We start from the raw sequence: 21,667 nt of genomic DNA on the forward strand, positions 1-21,667 counted from the left end.
TGGGAGGAGTGCGCCTCATCATCTTCTGGCGAGGCATCTTGTGCGGCCTCGCGCCAGAGACCCTTCCGGGTCCCCGAGGCCTTCTTTTCGGCCTTTTTCTCCGGCACCTTGTAAGGCGCTGGAACCAGCATCTCCTCTAGGAGTGCGCCTACTGGGTCCTCAGGCAATGGAGCCGGACAGTCAATCCGCTCCGCCATCTCCACCCAATCCTGTTCGGTCAGCATGGTAACTTAAGAATCGTCCCACAAATATACTAGGAAGGGAACATCTTGTAATAATCAGAGGACTCACCAGACTAGTGAGGCGCTTTGCGCTGAGCCCCCGGTCCTCGGAAAGAGGAGGAGGAACTTCGCCGGTCTTGAACAGCACCTTCCAGATTTCTTTGTGCGTTGTGTCGAAGAGCTCTAGCAACATCTGGTGTTCGGCCGGGTCGATCTCCCACATATCAAATGCCCGTCTTTGACATGGGAGAATCCGGGGAATGAGCATGACCTGGACCATGTTGACAAGCTTGATCTTCTTGTCCCTCATACTCTTGATGCAGGTCTCAAGTCCAGTCAGCTCCTTGGGTTCGCCCCAGGCCAGGCCCTTCTTTTCCCAAGAGGTGAGCCGCATGGGGATTCCGGATCTGAATTTGGAGGCCGCCACCCAGTTGGCGTTGCGCGGCTCGGTGATGTAGAACCACCCTGATTGCCATCTTTTTATGGTCTCCACGAAGGAGCCATCGAGCCATGTAACGTTGGGAATCTTGCCCACCATGGCACCTCCGCACTCCGCCTGTTGGCCGCTCACGATCTTCGGCTTCACGCAAAAGATTTTAAACCACAAGACTAAGTGAGGCTTGATGCGTAGGAAGGCCTCGCACACGACGATGAACGCCGAGATGTTGAGGACGAAATACGGGGCCAGATCGTGAAAATCTAGCCCGTAGTAGTACATGAGCCCGGAGACAAACGGATGGAGTGGAAATCCTAGTCCGCGGATGAAATGAGGGAGAAATACTACTCTCTCCCGAGACTTCGGAGTGGGGGTAATCTGTCCCTATGCCGGAAGCCTGTGCGCGATGCTCTTGGATAGGTATCAGGCCTCCCGAAGCTTAGTGATGTTCTCCTCTGTGACAGAGGAGGCCATCCACTTGCCTCCCATCCGGACATGCTGCGGTCCTACGGAGAAGGTGAGAACTTGGGCGCTGGAGCTCGAGGGTGCGAGAATGGATGAGCAAAGGAGGAAGAAGGCGTGGGTGAAAATCGGAGATCTCTGTCCCTTTATAAAGGCAATGTAGAATGTGCGCCTCCCCACTTGCCTCGCGAAATCTCTTATTTTTTCAAGCGCCTCGATTGATGGTGCTGGTTGGGTTACCCATACTCGTATTGATGGAGATCCCGCGATAAGGGGACATGATCTATGCTTTGACAAGACGTGCCAAAGAAACCGCCTCATGATGTGTGCGGAAGCAGGTTGTGGAAAACGGTTCGAATAATTGCCGAGCCATGGCGTGATGTCACACTACAAAGAATTGTCAGCAGATTAGATTCGTGGATTATTATTATTCTCTCTACGGTGTGGAATTTGTCTTGCAGAGCCGGACACGGTCCTTGTGTTCGGAACTTATCTTGAAGTATTCGGAGATCAAACCCGCCTTGCAATGCCGAAGACAATCTACGCGCTGAACTCATCGTCATTGAAGCCTGATTCAGGGGCTACTTAGGGAGTCCTGGATAAGGGGGTATCCGGATAGCCGGACTATATACTTTGGCCGAACTGTTGGACTATGAAGATACAAGATAGAAGACTCCATCCCGTGTCCGGATGGGACTCTCCTTGGCGTGGAAGGCAAGCTTGGCGATTCAGATGTAGATCTCCTTCTCTGTAAACTGATCCTGTGTAACCCTAGCCCCCTCCGGTGTCTATATAAACCGGAGGGTTTAGTCCATAGGACAGAAGAACAATCATACCATAGGATAGCTTCTAGGGTTTAGCCTCTCTGATCTCGTGGTAGATCAACTCTTGTAATACTCATATCATCAAGATCAATCAAGCAAGAAGTAGGGTATTACCTCCATCGAGAAGGCCCGAACCTGGGTAAACATCGTGTCCCCAGCCTCCTGTTACCATTAGCCTTAAACGCACAGTTTGGGACCCCCTACCCGAGATCCGCCGGTTTTGACACCAACAACCTTTTCCTTCCTCTAATGGGTATACCCATATTTTGGTTGTTGTTGATTATGTTACTAAGTGGGTAGAAGCTATTCCGACTAGTAGTGCTAATCACAACACTTCCATTAAAATGCTTAAAGAAGTTATTTTCCCGAGGTTTGGAGTCCCTAGATATTTAATGACTGATGGTGGTTCACATTTTATTCATGGTGCTTTCCATAAATTGCTTGCTAAATATGATGTTAACCATAGAATTGCATCACGTTATCATCCTCAATCCAGTGGTCAAGTGTGACAGCCTGGTTTTTGCCTTCTCTCTTTTTCCGAACTTTCAGTTGCCCTTGCTTTGGATTTGGTATTTTGAATCAATTCAGTTGGAATTGAACACTTGGGCATACCTTTGATTTTCCCCCAAGTGACCCATCCACCTCTAACTCACCTTTTCTTCTCTGAAAAACTCCAACAAAAGCCAAATGGATATTTTCATAAAAGAAAAATATTCATTTTCCCCCTTGAAAATCACTTCAGAGAGGAAATCTCCAAAGCAACCCCTAGATTTCTCACTCCAAAAATCCTGAATAAATTCACAAATATTCTTTGAACCCTAGGGCACCTTCTTGAGCAAAAATATTGCATAATTTTTTGTAATATTTTTGCTACAGAAAATCATTTCAGTTCTGGACAGAATGATCACTTTACACAACAAGTATATTTTTGCTTGAGCTTTGAGGGCTGATCTTTTCTGAGCTTGATTACCTTCCTAAGAGATCACTAAACCCCAAAGCAAAGCCCTTAACTCTTACTAGATTTTTCTCAGTTAAGCTCACAAGTTTCTGTCCAGAAACTTGCCAGGAAGATAGCCAATCCCACAGTGCACCTGTGATCCAACCAAGCGTGCAAAACAACTAAAACCACTAAGGACTAGATGCCAGACATGTTGTTTGGGCTTAGCCCAGCCTGATACCGTAGTTCACGCGGTGACCACGTTCGTCCAAGGTGGCTGGCATGCGTCCGAAGCGCTCTGTGTTGTGCCAATGCCTCTATTTCGCGTGTGCTCGCTGCCCTTGCTGCAAAACCGTGCCAAACCGCGCCACCATCTTTGTTTGAGCCCCCTTAACTGCACCCTGGCGCTTGCCGACACCAGAGCTCATCGCAGCAAGCACGGGCATGGCGCGGTCAATGCAACAGTGCGCCCCTGCCCTTGTGCTCATCGCATACCACGCTCATGTGCCCGTCGCAGCTCGCCTACAGCTCCCGCGTGACCTCCGGTGTCTTCCCCCTCTCTCACTAACGCCATTCGTTGCCGGGCGAGGCTCCAGATTACTCCGGTGAGCTATCGATCCCTGATAACCCACAAGTATAGGGGATCGCACCAGCTTTCGAGGGTAGAGTATTCAACCCGAATTTATTGATTCAACACAAGGGGAGCCAAAGAATATTCTTTAGTATTAGCAGTTGAGTTGTCAATTCAACCACACCTGGATAACTTAGTATCTGCAGCCAAGTATTTAGTAGAAAAAGTGGTATGATAGTAATGGTAACAGTAGCAACAGTAAAGATAAATGTTTTTGGGTTTTGTAATAGTTGTAACAGTAGCAACGGAAAAGTAAATAAGCGAAGAACAATATATGAAAAGCTCGTAGGCAATGGATCAGTGATGGATAATTATGCCGGATGCGATTCCTCATGCAATAGTTATAACATAGGGTGATATAGAACTAGCTCCATTTCATCAATGTAATGTAGGCATGTATTTCGTAAGTAGTCATACGTGCTTATGGAAAAGAACTTGCATGACATCTTTTGTCCTACCCTCCCGTGGCAGCGGGGTCCAAGCGGAAACTAAGGGCTATTAAGGCCTCCTTTTAATAGAGAACTGGAACAAAGCATTAACACATGGTGAATACATGAACTCCTCAAACTACGGTCATCACCGAGAAGTATCCCGATTATTATCACTTCGGGGTTGTCGGATCATAACACATAATAGGTGACTATAGACTTGCAAGATAGGATTAAGAACACACATATATTCATGAAAACATAATAGGTTCAAATCTGAAATCATGGCACTCGGGCCCTAGTGACAAGCATTAAGCATAGCAAAGTCATAGCAACATCAATCTCAGAACATAGTGGATACTAGGGATCAAACCCTAACAAATCTAACTTGATTACATGGTAAATCTCATCCAACCCATCACCGTCCAGCAAGCCTACGATGGAATTACTCACGCACGGTGGTGAGCATCATGAAATTGGTGATGGAGGATGGTTGATGATGACAACGGTGACGAATCCCCCTCTCGAGAGCCCCGGACGGACTCCAGATCAGCCCTCCCGAGAGAGATTAGGGCTTGGCGGCGGCTCCGTGTCATAAAACGCGATGAAACTTTCTCTTTGATTTTTTTCTCCACGAGACGGAAGATATAGAGTTGGAGTTGAGGTTGGTGGAGGTCCAGGGGGCCCACGAGATAGGGGGCACGCCCTACAGGGGGGTGCCCCCCTGTCTCGTGGACAGGCCCTGGGCCCCCTGGTGTATTTCTTTCGCCCAGAAATTCTTATTAATTCCAAAAAAGTGCCTCGTGGATTTGCAGGTCATTCCGAGAACTTTGCTTTTCTACACATAAAACAACATCATGGCAGTTCTGCTGAAAACAGCGTCAGTCCGGGTTAGTTTCATTCAAATCATGCAAGTTAGAGTCCAAAACAAGGGCAAAAGTGTTTGGAAAAGTAGATACGTTGGAGACATATCAATTCCCCCAAGCTTAAACCTTTGCTTGTCCTCAATCAATTCAGTTGATAAACTGAAAGTGATAAAAAAAACTTTTACAAACTCTGTTTGCTCTTGTTGTTGTAAACATGCAAAGCCAGCATTCAGGTTTCAGCAAATATTACGAACTAACCATACTCACAATAACACCTCGGTCTCACAATTACTCATATCAATGGCATAATCAGCTAGCGAGCCATAATAATAAAACTCGGATGACAACACCTTCTCAAAACAATCATAACATAATATAACAAAATGGTATCTCGCTAGCCCTTTCTGAGACTGCAAAACATAAATGCATAGCACCTTTAAAGATCAAGGACTGACTAAACATTGAAATTCATGGTAAAAGAGATCCCGTCAAGTCATACCCAATATAAACCAATAATAATGAATGCAAATGACAGTGTGCTCTCCAGCGGGTGCTTTTTTAATAAGAGGGATGATGACTCAACATAAAAGTAAATAGATAGGCCCTTCGCAGAGGGAAGCAAGGATTTGTAGAGGTGCCAGAGCTCGATTTTAAAACAGAGATTGAATAACATTTTGAGCGGCATACTTTCACTGTCAACGCAACAACTATGAGATGGCTGTATCTTCCATACTACATGCATTATAGGCAGTTCCCAAACAGAATGGTAAAGGTTTACACTCCCCCAACCACCAACAAGCATCAATCCATGGCTTGCTCGAAACAATGAGAGCATGCAACATACAACAGCCCTGGGGGAGTTTTGTTTAATTATTTTGATTTGCTTTGATCTTTTGGATCATGGGACTGGGCATCCCGGTTACCGACCCTTTCTCGTGAATGAGGAGCGGAATCCACTCCTCTTGAGAATAACCCACCTATCATGGAAGATATAGGCAGCCCTAGTTGTAACATATGAGCTGCTCGAGCATACAAAACGGATTTTCATTTGAAGGTTTGGAGTTTGGCACATACAAATTTACTTGGAACGGCAGGTAGATACCGCATATAGGTAGGTATAGTGGACTCATATGGAACAACTTTGGGGTTTAAGGAGTTTGGATGCACAAGCAGTATTCCCGCTTAGTACAGGTGAAGGCTAGCAAAAGACTACGAAGTGACCAACTGAGAGAGCGACAACAGTCGTAAGCATGCATTAAAATTAATTCACACCGAGCATAAGCATGAGTAGGATATAATCCACCATGAACATAAATATTGTGAAGGCTATGTTGATTTGATTCAACTACATGCGTGAACATGTGCCAAGTCGAGTCACTCGATTCATTCAAAGGAGGATACCATCCCATCATACCACATCATAATCATTCTAATAGCATGTTGGCACACAAGGTAAACCATTATAACTCATAGCTAATCAAGCATGGCACAAGTAACTATAATCTCTAAATGTCATTGCAAATATGTTTACTTCATAATAGCTGACTCAGGAACGATGAACTCATCATATTTACAAAAACAAGAGAGGTCGAGTTCATACCAGTTTTTCTCATCTCAATAAGTCCATCATATATTATCATTATTGCCTTTCACTCGCACCACCGAACGACGTGTAAAATAATAAGAGTGTACGTGCATTGGACTAAGTTGGAATCTGCAAGCATTCAACTCAAGAGAGAAGACAAGTAATATGGGCTCTAAATTAAATAAACAATCATGCATATAAGAGCCACTAAGCATTTTCAATATGGTCTTCTCGACCCCCAAAGGAAAGAAAAGAAAAGAAAACTATTTACATGGGAAAGCTCCCAACAAGTAAAAGAAGAACAATAAATCTTTTTGGGTTTTCATTTTAGTTACTACTACAAGCATGGAAACTAAACTAACTAATTTTTTTTATTATTCTCAAGGTTTATCAAACACACAAGAAGAAAACTAGAAAAAGGAATTTAAACTAGCATGGATAATACAATGAAAGAGTATGAGCACCAACGACTAGTGTGTGAACATGAATGTAAAGTCGGTGAGAAATACGTACTCCCCCAAGCTTAGGCTTTTGGCCTAAGTTGGTTTAATACCAAGGACCGCCGCTACTCTCCCCGGTGTACTGGGAGGTGTAATCAGGATACCACTAGTTGGTCATCTCTGGATCCCATTGGAAAGATGATGCACGATAAGGGTCCAGTTCAGGTTCCGGCTCAGGTTCAGGTTCTGGAGTAAAAGCCTGAGCTCGATGATTGTTCACCGCCTCCGGTGTAACGAGAAATTTTTCTGCAAGCAAATCAAACAACAGAGGCGCAGGCAAAATAATAATCTCAAAGTGTTTCTTATTTAATCTAAGTTTATACAAGAGCATCCTATCTTCGTTGTCAACAATAAACTTATGTGCTACCATGCTCTTGTAATCTAGAATGTGAGGAGGCAATATTGTCTCCTTTTCCTCATGGTGCCTAATGGGTATCTGAAAATGTCTAGCAAGACGTGTAGCATAGATACTTCCAAATATGGGGCCTTTCGTACGATTAAGGGCTAGCCGTTTAGCAACTACGACACCCATATTAAAACTAGTGTCTCCAAGCAAAGCATGTTGGAGAATGATAATATCAGGAACACTCAAATTTCCACTATTTCCACGACCAATCAAGCATCTACTAGCAAATATAGCAAAGTAGCGTAAAACAGGAAAGTGTAAGCTAGAGACTTTTGCCTCGGAACCCTTCTTTGGCTCCTCTACAGCGATAATATCAACAAAACCAGCCGCATCTTCACGATGGGGTTCCTCTAATTCTCCCTCATAAGGTATCCTACATACCGCGCAAAAATGACGTAAAGACATTTCTTTGAACTCGTCATATAAATGAAATGATACTTCAGGCGGTGACTTCTTAGGATAAAAATAAAAGTTTTGCACGAAAGTATTGGTGAGTAAGAGATACTGATCGATTCGGTCATTGATGAAACCGGTGAGGCTTGCAGTCTCAATTAAAGCATAAAATTCTTCATGAATTCCATCCTCTCTCAAGAAATCATCACATGGCCATTCACACGGTCGTACTTCCGCTAAGCGAGGAAGATTATACTTGGCTTTTTCCTTCTCTTTAGCTTGTTTTTCCTGGGAGCTTTGGCTAGAAGAGCCCCTCAAAAGTTTCCTCAACATTTTCTGAAAATTTCTGAGAGTTTAGTAACTTCAAAATAAAAGTGCATAAAACCAAACAAGATTGATAGCAACTACTCCTACAAGTGCCTAGAGCCCATATCATGCATTAGAATTACTTGGAACCTCAAAAATTTAACATGCAAGCACAAGAACATGGTCACCTAAGCAGCAAAAATTTGCAATGAATAAAGCACTAGAACAAAAACTAATTGGACCAATGGAGCAGTCACATACCAAGCAACAATCTCCCAAAGCAGTTTTGTGAATGGAGCTTTGATCTAAGAGATCGAAAATCGCAGCAAAACAAGCAAGAACTCATGCTTGAGCTGGATGGGGATTTTTTGGGTAGAAGATGAAGTGTGTGGGTGCTGGCATAAGTGGAGGGGAGCCACCAGGGGCCCACAAGATAGGGGGCGCACCCTACAGGGGGGGGGGCGCCCTGCTCTCTCGTGGCCTGGTGCTTGCCCCTCCTGCAGTGTTTTCAATGCCTAAAATCCTCAAATATTCCAGAAAAAATCATACTAAATTTGCAGGGCATTTGGAGCACTTTTATTTTCGGACTATTTTGTAATGCACGGATAATTCAGAAAACAGACGGATAATACTATTTTTGCTTTATTTATTATAAAAACCAGAAAGTAAAAAGAGGGTACAGAAGGTTTTGCCTTCTAGTTTCATCCATCTCGTGGTCATCAAAATGAACCCACTAACAAGGTTGATCAAGTCTTGTTAACAAACTCATTCCGATAACACGGAATCGGAGAAATTTCGAATAACACTAAGTTACCTCAACGGGGATATGAAAATCCCCAACAATAAGAATATCATACTTTTTCTTGACAGTAGGTAGGGGAAATTCAAAACCTCCAAAAATAATAGTTGGAACTTTTTCAATAGAATTGATGCTATGAACTTGAGATTGTTTCCTCGGAAAGTGTACCGTATACTCATTGCCATTAACATGAAAAGTGACATTGCCTTTGTTGCAATCAATAACAACGCCTGCAGTATTTAGAAAAGGTCTACCAATGATAATAGACATACTATCGTCCTCAGGAATATCAAGAATAACAAAGTCCGTTAAGATAGTGACATTTGCAACCACAACAGGCACATCCTCACAAATACCGACAAGTACATCAGGTTATTTGTCAGCCATTTGCAAATATATTTTAGTAGGTGTCAACTTATTCAATTCAAGTCTACAATATAAAGAGAGAGGCATAACACTAACACCAGCTCCAAGATCACATAAAGCAGTTCTAACATAATTTCTTTTAGTGGAGCATGGTATAGTTGGCACACCCGGATCTCCAAGTCTCTTTGGTATTCCACCCTTAAAAGTGTAATTAGCAAGCATGGTGGAAATTTCAGCTTCCGATATCTTTCTCTTATTTGTGATGACATCCTTCATATACTTAGCATAAGGATTTACTTTAAGCATATCAGTTAAGCGCATACATAAGAAAATAGGTCTAATCATTTCAGCAAAGTGCTCAAAATCCTCATCATCCTTTTACTTGGATGGTTTAGGAGGAAAGGGCATGGGTTTCTGAACCCATTGTTCTCTTTCTTTCCCATGCTTCCTAGCAACAAAGTCTCTCTTATCATAACGTTGATTCTTTGATTGTGGGTTATCAAGATCAACAGCAGGTTCAATCTCTACATCATTGTTATTACTAGGTTGAGCATCTACATGAACATTATTATTAGCATTATCATCAGGTTCATGTTCATCTCTGGATTGTGTTTCAGCATTAGGTTCACTAGAAGTTTGCAAAGTCCTATCATTCTTCTTTTTCTTCTTCTTAGAAGAACTAGGAACATCTAGATTATTATTCTGAGAATCGTGTTCAATTCTTTTAGGGTGGCCTCCAGGATACAAAGGTTTCCGAGTCATTCTACCAGTTCTAGTAGCCACTCTAATGGAAAGTCATTTTTATTATTCAACTCATCAAGCAAATCATTTTGAGCTTTGAGTACTTGCTCAGCTTGAGTAGCAACCATAGAAGCATATTTGCTAATGCGGTGAAGTTCATCTTTAACTCTAGCCAGATTATCACCGACGGGTCCTATCTCAAAAGCATTATTCTTTAACTCTCTACCAACATAAGCACTAAAACTTTCTTGTCTAGCCATAAAGTCATCAAATTCATCCAAGCATGGGCTATGAAATTTAGTAGAGGGTATTTCAACTTTATCATATCCATAGAGAGAATTTACCTTTACTACCTGTGTCAGGTTATCAAGACAATGTGGTTCTTCAGGCGGTAAATTAAGACCATGTATTTCTTCAATAGGTGGTAAATTCTTAACATCTTCAACTTTAATACCTTTTTCTTTCATAGATTTCTTTGCCTCTTGCATATCTTCAGGACTGAGAAATAAAACACCTCTCTTCTTCGGAGTGGGTTTAGCAATAGGCTCAGGAGTTGGCTCAATTGGTTCAGGAATTACTTCAGGAACTGGCTTGGGAAGAGTCCAATTATTTTCATTAGTCAACATATTATTCAATAATATTTCAGCTTCGTCGACTGTTCTTTCCCTGAAAACACAACCAGCACAACTATCCAAGTGGTCCTTGGAAGCATCAGTTAGTCCATTATAAAAGATATCAAGTATTTCATTTTTATTAAGAGGGGGCGTAGGATTAATCGGACATTTCGCTCACCGCATCTTCTTGGGCGCCTCCAGAGGCGTCGCTGGCGCCACTGTCGCTGTCGCTGGCCTCACCCTCGCCGTCTTTGGCACCGTCTTCACCACCTTTCACCATGTCGCCTTCATCGCAGTGACAACCACCCCGTCATCATCAGAGGTGAAGGCTCGAACAAGTGCACCCGCGTTGTCCTCCACCCATCGCGCCAGGTCGCCTCGGATGGCCTCAGGCACCGGGGCGATGGCGGTGTCGAAGTCAAAGAGGGGGTCGATGTTCTGAAGATGGCTGAAGACACGGGAGAATGCCCGTGCGAGCAGGACGCAACTCCTCTCCTCGACAAGATGGCGAGCCCTCTCAGAGCGGCTCTCCAGATGTGTCACCACGTCAGTGATGAACTGGAGATTGCCGGCGTAGTTGGTCACATGAGGCTCCTTAGCAGCCGCGTCACAGATGTTGCCCAGGGCCGCATTGGCCTTTTCCCTGAGTGTTCGGAGCATAGGACCATGCATATGCTCCAAAGTCTGCCGCTGGCGGATCTCATCCTCGTTCCACCGCACAACGGCCTCGGCATCATCGACTCTCCGTTGGAGAAGAAGCAAGTCAGCGCGGGAGGAGGCCAGCTCAGCCTGCGTAGTGCCTAAGGCGACAACGGTGGCCTCAGCATGCTGTGTTGTTTCAGTCAGCTTGGTCATGAGAGCAGTAGTCCTGCCCGCAGCCTCGGCCTTGACCAGCTTCAGTCACTCTTCATACTCGCGCTCAAGACCCGAGCGGGCTTCCGCCACGCGGCGATCGATCTCTTCTTGGACCCAGACCTCCCGCGCGCCGACATCGTCCTCCGCCTCTCCAACCACTCAAGATCGAGTTTGCGCTTGGCAGCCTCCAGTGTCAGCGCTTCCTCACGCCTCTAGAGTTCCTCCCCTTCGGCGGGCGCCCCTTTCAGCTATGCAAGGGCAGCTCGACACAGCTCCACTTGCTGCTCCAGGGAATTGCACCAGTCTTGGACCTCCCACACGTGCTTCTCCGCGGCTTCACGTCGCCGGTCTGCCTCCTAAGCCTCCTCGATGGCTCGGGAGCAGGCCTCCCGCGAGGCCACCAGGGATGCTTCGGCCTTGGCGTTGTCGAGACCACGCTGGTGGCGCGCGAGACCGACAGCCGCCTTCAGCTTGCGGCGTTCTTCGATCAGCCGCAGGCCTTCAGCCTCAAGACGAGCGTCCTCGCCCGCGAGCTCCGCACCAAGCTGGCTCACCGTGTCTGTTGCCTTCTAGAGAAACTCTCGGCGGGCGGCGCTTCGCTCTCGCGCATGCCTGAGCACGTCGTCAACATCGTCCCCCGCCATCGACATCGGTGGAGGACCCTGAATTGGCTCACCCCATCTCGGCAGGGGGCTGGGGGCTGGTGCCCTTGTGACCATTGGACGGGCCCCGCAAGGGACCCAGCCTAGCACCGATCCGTCCCCTGAGGAGGAACCGAAGATCGACTTCAACCACTCGCCGCCCATCATCAGTGGAGGAGCCCGGGGCAAGCTGGATGTGCCTAGGGGGAGCTCGCGAAGGAAGAGCGGCGTGCGCATGGGCTCAAGGCACCTCACGGGCCGGCCAACCTCTCCATCCGAACTCGCGTTAGGGGTGGCGCACAGGAAGATGAAGCCTGAGGAGACGGCTCCTTGGCTGGCTCCGCGGGCTTGGCAGGAGGGATCCTGAAAGGCCACAATCAGCGAAAGGAATAGTGAAATGAGGAATCATAAGAAGGAGGGACTTACTCTTCCATGGCGAAGTACTTCCTGCACTTCAATGGGCGGCAAGGGCGGTCATTGCCACCCGAAGCCTCCTTCCTCTTGCGGAGGGCCTCGAAGTCTATGCGGAACCGGCCCAAGCTCTCGACGTGAGGGCCAGCACGCGTCATGGGAGAAGCATTAAGGTGACTTGTGCCAAGGGCGCCAGGCTTGCAGGAACGATCGGGTACCACATCTTGGAGGCCAGCCGAGGCCTCGGGAGTTTCGGCCTCGGGAGCCGTAGGTTGCATCTCCTCACTAGCCACCACTCCAGGATGAACTTCAGAAGATGACACCTCGGGAGCCCTGCGTGACATCAGCGTCTCAACGTCAGACCCCCCAGCTCCCGGTGATTCTTGCCTCCCTGCGCCACCACCTGAGGCAAGATCAGCATGGGCGACCGAGGGAGGAGCCACGGCAACTGGATTCTCGCGGGGCCCCATGAGGTCAGCTGGGTGCAACCCCCACTCGTCGAGGTGGGGCATCTGCCTCATGAACTCGGCCCTGCCGGAGCAAAGATACAGGAGGGCGCCCCTGTGCCGGATACTGCCTAGAGAGGGTCGCCAGTCGAGACTGTCAGCACCTTCCTCAGCATTTCGGGTGCCAGATCCCCTTCCTGGAGCCTCATGTGGTCGTGATGCCTAGTGAAAGTGCACATCGAACGGGAGTGGCGCTGGAGAGGAGCAATGCGGCACTGGAGGAACTCCTTCACCACCTGGGGCGACATCACACCAAGCGTCCTCAACCTCTCAAAGCGACGTCAGACAAAAGCAAACTGAAGGTTCTTGAGCTTCTCATGACCCCCGCCTGAATTGGGGACGACAGGCAATGTCGGGTGCGCGAGCAGGGGGCTGGTCACCCCAACGTCCACATACAGCCACCGCTCCCGGAACCCGCTCGCAAAAGATGGGAGGCCAAAATCAATCCCCGAGGCGGCCATCTCTGGCACGGCCTGGAAGCTCACGCACACCGAGCATTGAGATGGGTCAGTCAGGCGCAAGGAGAAGAAGTGGCGCGAGAGGGCAACGGAGGGAGGAATGCCCACCATGGCCTCGCAGACAAAGGCGAAGACAGCAAGAAGAGTAATGGACTGGGGACCAAGATGCATCATATGGATCTGGTAATGGGAAAGCACCGCATTGAAGAAAGCAGAGAAAGGGGGAACCAGACCCGCCCACGGGGCGTCGGTGAAGAATCGGACCTCCGTGGCGATCCTGTCAAAGGAAGCGTGGGACGCGGGCCAGGCCGTCGTCCTCCCGCACTCGTTGAAGCTGGAGGCGAGGGCAGAGCGGACTTTGTCCAAGGCTTCCAGATTGAGTATGAGCGGCTGCCGGAGGCAAGCGAGACGAAGGCTTGGCTTCTTCCCCTTTTCCTTTTTCGTTGGCGCCATGGCAATGGAAAGGGGGGAGAACTCGAGATGGATTGGAGGCAGAGGCAGAAGCTCAAGGAAGAAAGAGGAATAGGGAGCACACGGACAACAAGGAGAGAATAACTGTGTACAGCCTCGTGTCCGCTTAGCCAGACGCATAATGGGGAGCGTGGGGAAGCGGAGACGCCCACGTCCAATCAACCACCACGCAGCGCCCAAGGCCGCAGGCTGTTGGGGCCCGCGGCGCTGATAAGCCAAGTCCGAGCGTGCCTTGGGCCCGGGGGCTACTGTCGGCGTTCTAGGAACGGGGGTCCCCAGACTTGCCTGCCTGCGGCCTGCGCTGTGGCTCAAGTGGTGGCCCAGTATGGCCCATCTTCATCTACTCAAGCTCAAGACCCTCGCAAGGGGCCAAGCCTCGCGGGGTGGACGACGGAAGACTTCCTCAGGAGCGGCCTCACCAGGCAGGCTCGCGAGGAGGCGGAGAGATCAAGGCAGGGGTACCTCGCGAGGTGCTTGTGACACAAGACATGACGATCGAGACCAGGCGGGCGCCGGCCTGTGCAGTGTCCTTGTTTCCTCTTTGGTGCAAAGGGGGCAAGCACAGGCATGGAGTACCGAGGCATCAGGCAAAGGTTACCATTTTGGTGCAACGAGACTAAGACGAACAGAGCGGCAAGACGAAGGTCACCGTGGAGTCCAAGACGGCGTCATCGACAGTGCCTTTGGCAGCCGAAGACCAACTTTAGTCAGGATAACTTGTACTAGATGTTCCCCTTCAAAATGGCCGTTGTTGGAGCCCTTCCCGCTCAATATTTGGGGACAGGACCAGGGCCTCTATATATAGGGATAGCCAGCACAGTAGGAGGGGGATCGGACAAGAGAAGAGGATCAAGATCTGACCTAGAGCCACTGTGACGGAGCAATTCCTCTCCAAGCACACCACGACAAGAACATCCCTCACGAGGTTGTTCTTCCTACGTACTGTTCATCATCAGCCCCTGAGGCAATCCACCACACCACAAACTAGAGTAGGGTATTACACCACAACGGTGGCCCGAACTAGTATAAACCTTGCGTCCCTTGTGTTGTTCATCGTGTAGCTTAGATCCTCAGCGAGACGTTGGGACATGGATCGGTAGGGGAAAGATCTTCGCACGCACCCTAGAGTTCGAACCTTAAGGGTTTTTTCGGAACCCCATATCCGACAGCAATGCAACTACAGTGAGCAACAGTGTCATTTTGGCTATAGTATGCTACAGTTAACAAAGAACATATCCACCACGCAAGTGTCAAGATCATCAAGATATGATACGCCATGTTTACGCTATGCAGCAAGAAAAGAAGTTGCGCGTTGTTGTGCTCCTTTGGGACTGGTGGACGTCAGGAACAAAGCCAATGCAGGTGAAGTATAGAAGGCGGCAGTAGAAATCAGTTCTTTCATCACAAAACACTTGACTTGTTTCACTTCAGTGAACATTCAGAAAACGCCCCAGTCGCAACAACCCCAGGTTTGGATCCCTCCAGCTACAAACTTGATAAAGATCAATATGGATACTGCTTTTCACGTGGACTCGGAGACTGGTGCGTGGGGTTTCATTGCAAGAGACGAAACTAGCAATTTCCTGGCGGCTGCTGCTGGCAAGATGAACCATGTAAGATCTGCACTGCACGCGGAAGTGATCGCTTCTATGAGAGCTATTGAAGGGGCAACTGACCTGGGTGCACAACGTATCAATTTTGAATTGCACTATTTGATAATGATTTCTGCACTTAAAGGGCGGGGCTATGACCCTGCAGAGCTGGGAGTTCTCTTCAAAGAAGCAAGAAGCATGTGCCATGCCTCTTTTGTTTTTTCTGAATTCATGTTTTGTCCTCGGAACTATAACCATGTGGCGCATGATTTGGCCCAGTTTGCTACGGGAGCTGCTGAACCACTCCATGTGTGGGTGAATGTTGCCCCAGATTTTGTTTCTGTCTTGGTGAATGCTGATATGGCTTCCCAAGTTTAAGTGGAATATAATTTGTTCCCTCTCAAAAAAAAATCCACCACGCCCCAGGCCAAGGCCATGGTTGCCTGGGGCCTAGAACCGCCTTTGAGTACGAGGGCAACAACATGTAACTCAAGCTTACAAATGGTACAAAAAGTGCAAGGATTAATTGTTCATCAAATTTAGACAAAGCCCAGATTTAACATGGCAATAACATCTAGCCCAACCACTCTTTTTTGCAATCACAAACAAATGGATCGGTCTGGTCCATAAAATCAACATCCCGTGCAAAAAAAATCTATTGGACGATGACTACAAGTTGTTGTAAATAGAAGCCAAGCCTGTTCAGAAGCCCATTTGTCCACCTGAAACTTCTTTTTTTGCTGTTCAACATGTTCGTCCGTGAGAAATCTCTTGTTGAAAAACGTAAGCCTCATGGACAATAGTAACCTTGCATTCAACAGGAAGAATGTGACAAAGCTTCTATTTGCCTGGTTGGATGCATATCTTTCCATCATTACTTTCCTCAAACGAATGTCACGAGAGCTAAGAAAATCCTGGTGCTTAGTATGCCACTGATTGATTATATGTTTTTCTCCATGTGTTAGTGCCTAAGTAGACATGAAGATTGAAAACAGTTATGGTCTGAAAAAAGAGCATGTCGAAAGAGACACAACTGAATGGTTAATTCTAGTACAATATATACAGGCTTTCAATGTGCATGAAATCATCACCTCTATATATAAATTCTCCAAACATCGAAAGCATCACAGCAAGCCAATAATTATGTTCAGATCATAACTAAACATTCCGATATATAAGATCTTGACAGAATCCAGCAGCATTGATAGGCTATCCATGGACGAACTCTTCATTGAGCATATAACATAATATTAGTACCCAAAGTGTACTCCAAGATGATATAAAACTTATGCGCATAAATGAAAATGAAGCTTATGATTACCATGTGTAGATGATAATATACGGTACCTGAAAAAGTGAGGAGCCAAACACCAACTTGTCATGATCATCAAACGGATCACGAATTACACCCGAGGTCTCCAATTTGGGCGTAGAGATGATAGTTATTTGTAAAGGTTTATAACAATTATCAAGGAGCGACCTATGAAGTGAAGGGGCATCTTAGATGATGAGCAACTGTCCTTCAAAACAAATTCCAATGCTTCTAAGGTGACGTGACTTTATTTGGAGACAACTGATAGAGATTTCTATTCCCAAAACAATCAGCAAGCGCTCCAGGGCAGGGCAACTAGAGTGGATGATGCTTTGTCGTGAGGCCTCTGAGAGATAAACCACCACAAGCACAAGTTTTTTTAGCAGTGGGAGTCGAAGCATTTGTACCAGATCGTCTGATAGATGGCACCGGGCGAAGGTGGCGATGTGGAGAGAGGAGTAAAACCAGGAGATGGAAAACGAAGGTGTGGGCACAAATTCTTGGTGTTCGGTTCGTGGTATGAAACTTTTGTTGTAATGGTAGAACTCAAACTGCTAGAGTTTTTTGAATTTAGGGGATGTTAGCCAAGAGTCCACCATGCAGGGTATGGAAAGTAGGTAGCGCGTCGGGATGTAGATGCATTGGACGGGGCCCTACTGGTGAGAGGAGACGATGGCTTTGATGAGATCAAATTCAGGAAGCACAGATATCTGACGAAAGTCGAGATGAGGGGCGCGGTGCGCCATAGAGGGCGCCACCGAGTTGAGAGGACTTGTGTGAGGTAGCAATCTTTGGTGGGGAGAAACGAGATGATCTCCCCAAGGATGTTGTCCAGGAGATCGCCGATGCGGTCAACCCGAGATTCTATGGGTTCCTTAGATCCGGGTGGGGGGCTCGCCACTTCTCCATGCGCTGTCATGTGCAGGATCTACAACTGGCGTTGCCGCTAGCAGAAGCCTCATCTTCTTGGTGTTGGGGCCAGGCGACTCCATTTTCCTTGAAGGCATCGTGCCGAGCTCACGGGTTTGAGCAGAGTAGCCAGAGACGAGCCTAGGGGCAGTGCGAGTGGGGAAGGAGGGCTGGGGTTTTCAGTAGGAGTGGAAGAAGAGGAGCAGGTGTTTTTTTGTACGAGTGAGGAAGAAGGTGAGCGGGGGTTTCTGTATGAGTGAGGAAGATAGGGTGTGGGGGAATTGGGGGGCGACAGAAGCAGGAGAGTCCGACGAGGTGCAGTATAAGTGGAAGCAAGGAGGAAGGAGGGTTTTTCTGGGATTGCCCCCTCTTTAAGAAATATATGGGCTTTTCCTCGCAAAAAAACAAATGAGCTTTAAGATGGATAGGCTTTTGTATTGGCCTAGTCGGTCTCCTGTGTTTCGTGCTGGAAGCTCTTAAGACTAGAGACAGCCCATTAGAGACACTCTCCAACTTATTGCCCATTCAAAAGAAAAAAATAGACGACAATATCTTAATTATGGCTCCTCATCTGTAACATTTTTCGACTTAAAAAAAGTTATTGCACCTTTTCAGGCCGGCTTGGCATCCACCAAATTATAGGATGGTGTACTGCATGCAGACACTCACACTGGTCGTAGCACGGCAAAATGAGGGGTCAAATAACATGCCCACAATATACATAGATTGTAAAGGTTGACACGCTAACATTCAAACTAAGCTTCACAAGATACGGTATGCATACTAGCTAACATTCACAAGCACTTAAGTTCAGCATGTTTACGCATCTAAATGATTCACAAGACTATAACCAAGACAAAGTTGTGAGAAAGTGTAGAATTAAAGAAAAAACAATCGATGCTTCCCAATGCACGCATTAATTTCCTGTGCATGCTTCTTTCTGCTCAATGTTGCATGCAGTTTGAGCATGTTGGCTCATCTTGCAATTTACGCTAACACATTGCGGCAAACAGAGGAGGCAATAGAGATCACTCAACATCAGGCCATTTTGTGCATTTCCACTAAAATCATCTTCATTGTCCTGAATGTGAAAAGATAGGAAAGCGATGTACTTAAACAGCGTCGCAAAAAGGTAGCACATATCAATAGCTCGGCATGAAAAAACACGATCATCTGGACGAAGGGGATACTGACATGCGTGAGGAAGACTATGCATAAATTTATAGGTGGTTAGTTGATTTCCACCTTGGGATCTCCTATGATGGCACGGAGGAAATTCTATCCAATCTATGAGCGCAATTCCTTCTGTGTGGTTTTAGAAAATTTGTCTGCCTAAGCCCAATATCTTTTTTGTGCAGTTCCACCAAAATAATGCACCACCGTTTACATGACCCCTACTCGCCGGCCAGGCCATCAATGACTCAGACCCATTTATCTTGCGTTGACGGCACAACTGCAGTGCTTGTTTGCTCCTCCACACATGACATGCTCATTCCACACTTCAAATATAAGTCAACGTATGAATAAGCTGATTTCATCTTGAGTTAGTCATTCAACTCCCTCCGTTTCTTTTTAGTCGGCATAAGATTTGGTCAAATTCAAGCTTTGTAAAGTTTGACTAACTTTGTAGAAAAAATATCAACATTTGCAATACTAAAGTTATATGTCATGAAAATTAATTTCGTCATAATCTAATAGTATTGATTCCATAGTGTGAATGTTGACATATTTTCCTACAAAGCTATTCAAACTTAACAAAGTTTGACTTTGACCAGATCTTATATGCAAACTAAAAAGAAATGGAGGGAGTACCTAGTTACAAATGTAGAAATACCAGGAGCACCGTGAGGTCAGCTGACAACATGTTCCACTAAAATCGACATCCGCGGCGGCTTCTTTCTCTACCTACATGGCGCGGCTACGCGCTCATTTATAGAGGATGGCGTAGTCGCAGGCATTGAAGGCCATGTACGACGCGGCAGCGTCGAGGGCAGCGACAATGCCCGTGCCGCCGTGCTCACCGACAAGCCGACGTGGAGCAAGTCAGCACTCTTCCTCGAGCTGTATTGGAGCGACCAGCTATGGAACCACGTGTTGGCTTAGTGCGACAACTGGCTTCGACATGATAGGCGAGGTAGGTGGAGCAGCGAGTTGCCTCCCTCGTAACTGTCGGGCTCGGCGGGCCACCCAGACGACTATTATGTCGGAGAACTACTCTTCCTGCTCGTCGGATGCCGCTGAAAGAGTGGAGAAAAGGGTGGAAGGATGAGCTTGGCCGGCGTCCTGCTCCTGCACGGACGTGCATGGCCGGAGTGGGTTTATCACATTCCATGCGGGTTTCTCTATCTCTATTCTTATAAAATGACAGAGTTGGTGATGATGGTGTGCCTGCCATCCTACAATATAGGCCGTCCGATTTATATCTGACGGATAGGAAGGAAACAATGGCAATTTTTCAAAAAGATACCCACACCCACTCAACATTTCCAAATAAGTCCTTCCCTCATTCATACTTTTCTCCCACTAGATAAACTACTCACAAATGCATCTTGATGTTCCGTGCAACGCATGGGCGTCTTGCTAGTAAATGTAGGTTTTTGAATGCAGCAAGGAGGCGGGTATAGCTGGGAGTGAAGTGGGCGGCGCCCTCGGCCGATGCACCGCTTCAAATGGCGAACGCAGTGATAGGTCGCATCCACCCATACCCACTTGACCGTGGACCTTGACCGTGTACGTACGGCTTTGAGGACAACATTATCCTTGATGGTGTACGTCACCTTGTGTCTAGATCTGAGTGCCACGTGTACCAGATGAATGACTCCAAGTTCGATCACCGTGATGCTAGGTGCGAGCCGAGGAACACTGTTGGAGAGACCCCCCCCCCATAATTTTCCTACATTTGTCGTTTGATTCATAGGATAGAATGCTATAGGATTTTTCCCATGTAATCATGTTTTAATTGGCAATCTAGCATCCACACCACCTTTTTTTCACTTCCTTTGTTCCTACGAAGAGAGTACTTTCTCTAAATGATGTGTCGCTGCAAGAGGTGCCTATATTAATTAACCATGCTCTAAAAAGGTGGACCATCTTTGGCTATAGTAGTATACTTACTGTACTAGGTTAGTAGGTGACCTTGCACTTGGCTCTTCTCCTCTTCCGGAAACCGAACAATAGTGAGGTACTACATTAGTACTTCTGGCAATCTGACACCAAATGAACTGTTGCATGTCCACCGCTTGTAAGCAAAAGTTTCTCCTCGTGCTGTGACCCACCGTGCATGCGTTGGCAAGGGAGAAGGCGTAGTAAGCAAGCTTCTCACCAAGTTGACGGGACACATCAAAGTTATTTAGTACTCTCTTTAAAAAGGGATGACCATGTCCATGGCTACCATCCCATGCTCCGTCATTGAGTACGTGCACTATTAACGTGACATCGAGGAGAAAAAATATTGCATAGTACTAGGTGCCATCGAAGTGCATGACTCACTTACGCACTGCTTATCTCCATTTTCTTGCATGACACGTCCACCTTTATGCTAGATGCCCCGCGTGTCGCCAAAAGTATGAACAAAGCTCACATCTTCAACAAAAGAGTGAAAGGGCATAGATCCCCGATGACCGAGAAGGAGCAACAAACCTCGCGATGGAGCGTATGCACTCATAATATTTTACATTATTCAGCGATATAAAATAAACCAAATCTCTCCACGTTCCTATACCATTCTATAGTATGAGAATAACTTTGAATGCAAGCCATTGATTCACTCTATCCAATGGTCATAGTTCGAAAATCCAAACAAAACCAAGCATTGGATTAACTCTTTTAGCACTTGGATTGTTGCCGCCTGCCCACCTAGCCCACCTATACATTCGCTCACGTGTGATGACCACAGGAGCTATCCACTCACATTGTATGTTAAAAAAATCGTGCAAACACGGCCAATTATACTATGAGTATTTGACCATGCGCTTGGCTCTTCGCCTCTTCTGGAATA

Source organism: Triticum dicoccoides, chromosome 3B, assembly GCF_002162155.2.
Source record: "Triticum dicoccoides isolate Atlit2015 ecotype Zavitan chromosome 3B, WEW_v2.0, whole genome shotgun sequence".
NCBI classification, from domain to species: Eukaryota; Viridiplantae; Streptophyta; class Magnoliopsida; order Poales; family Poaceae; genus Triticum; species Triticum dicoccoides.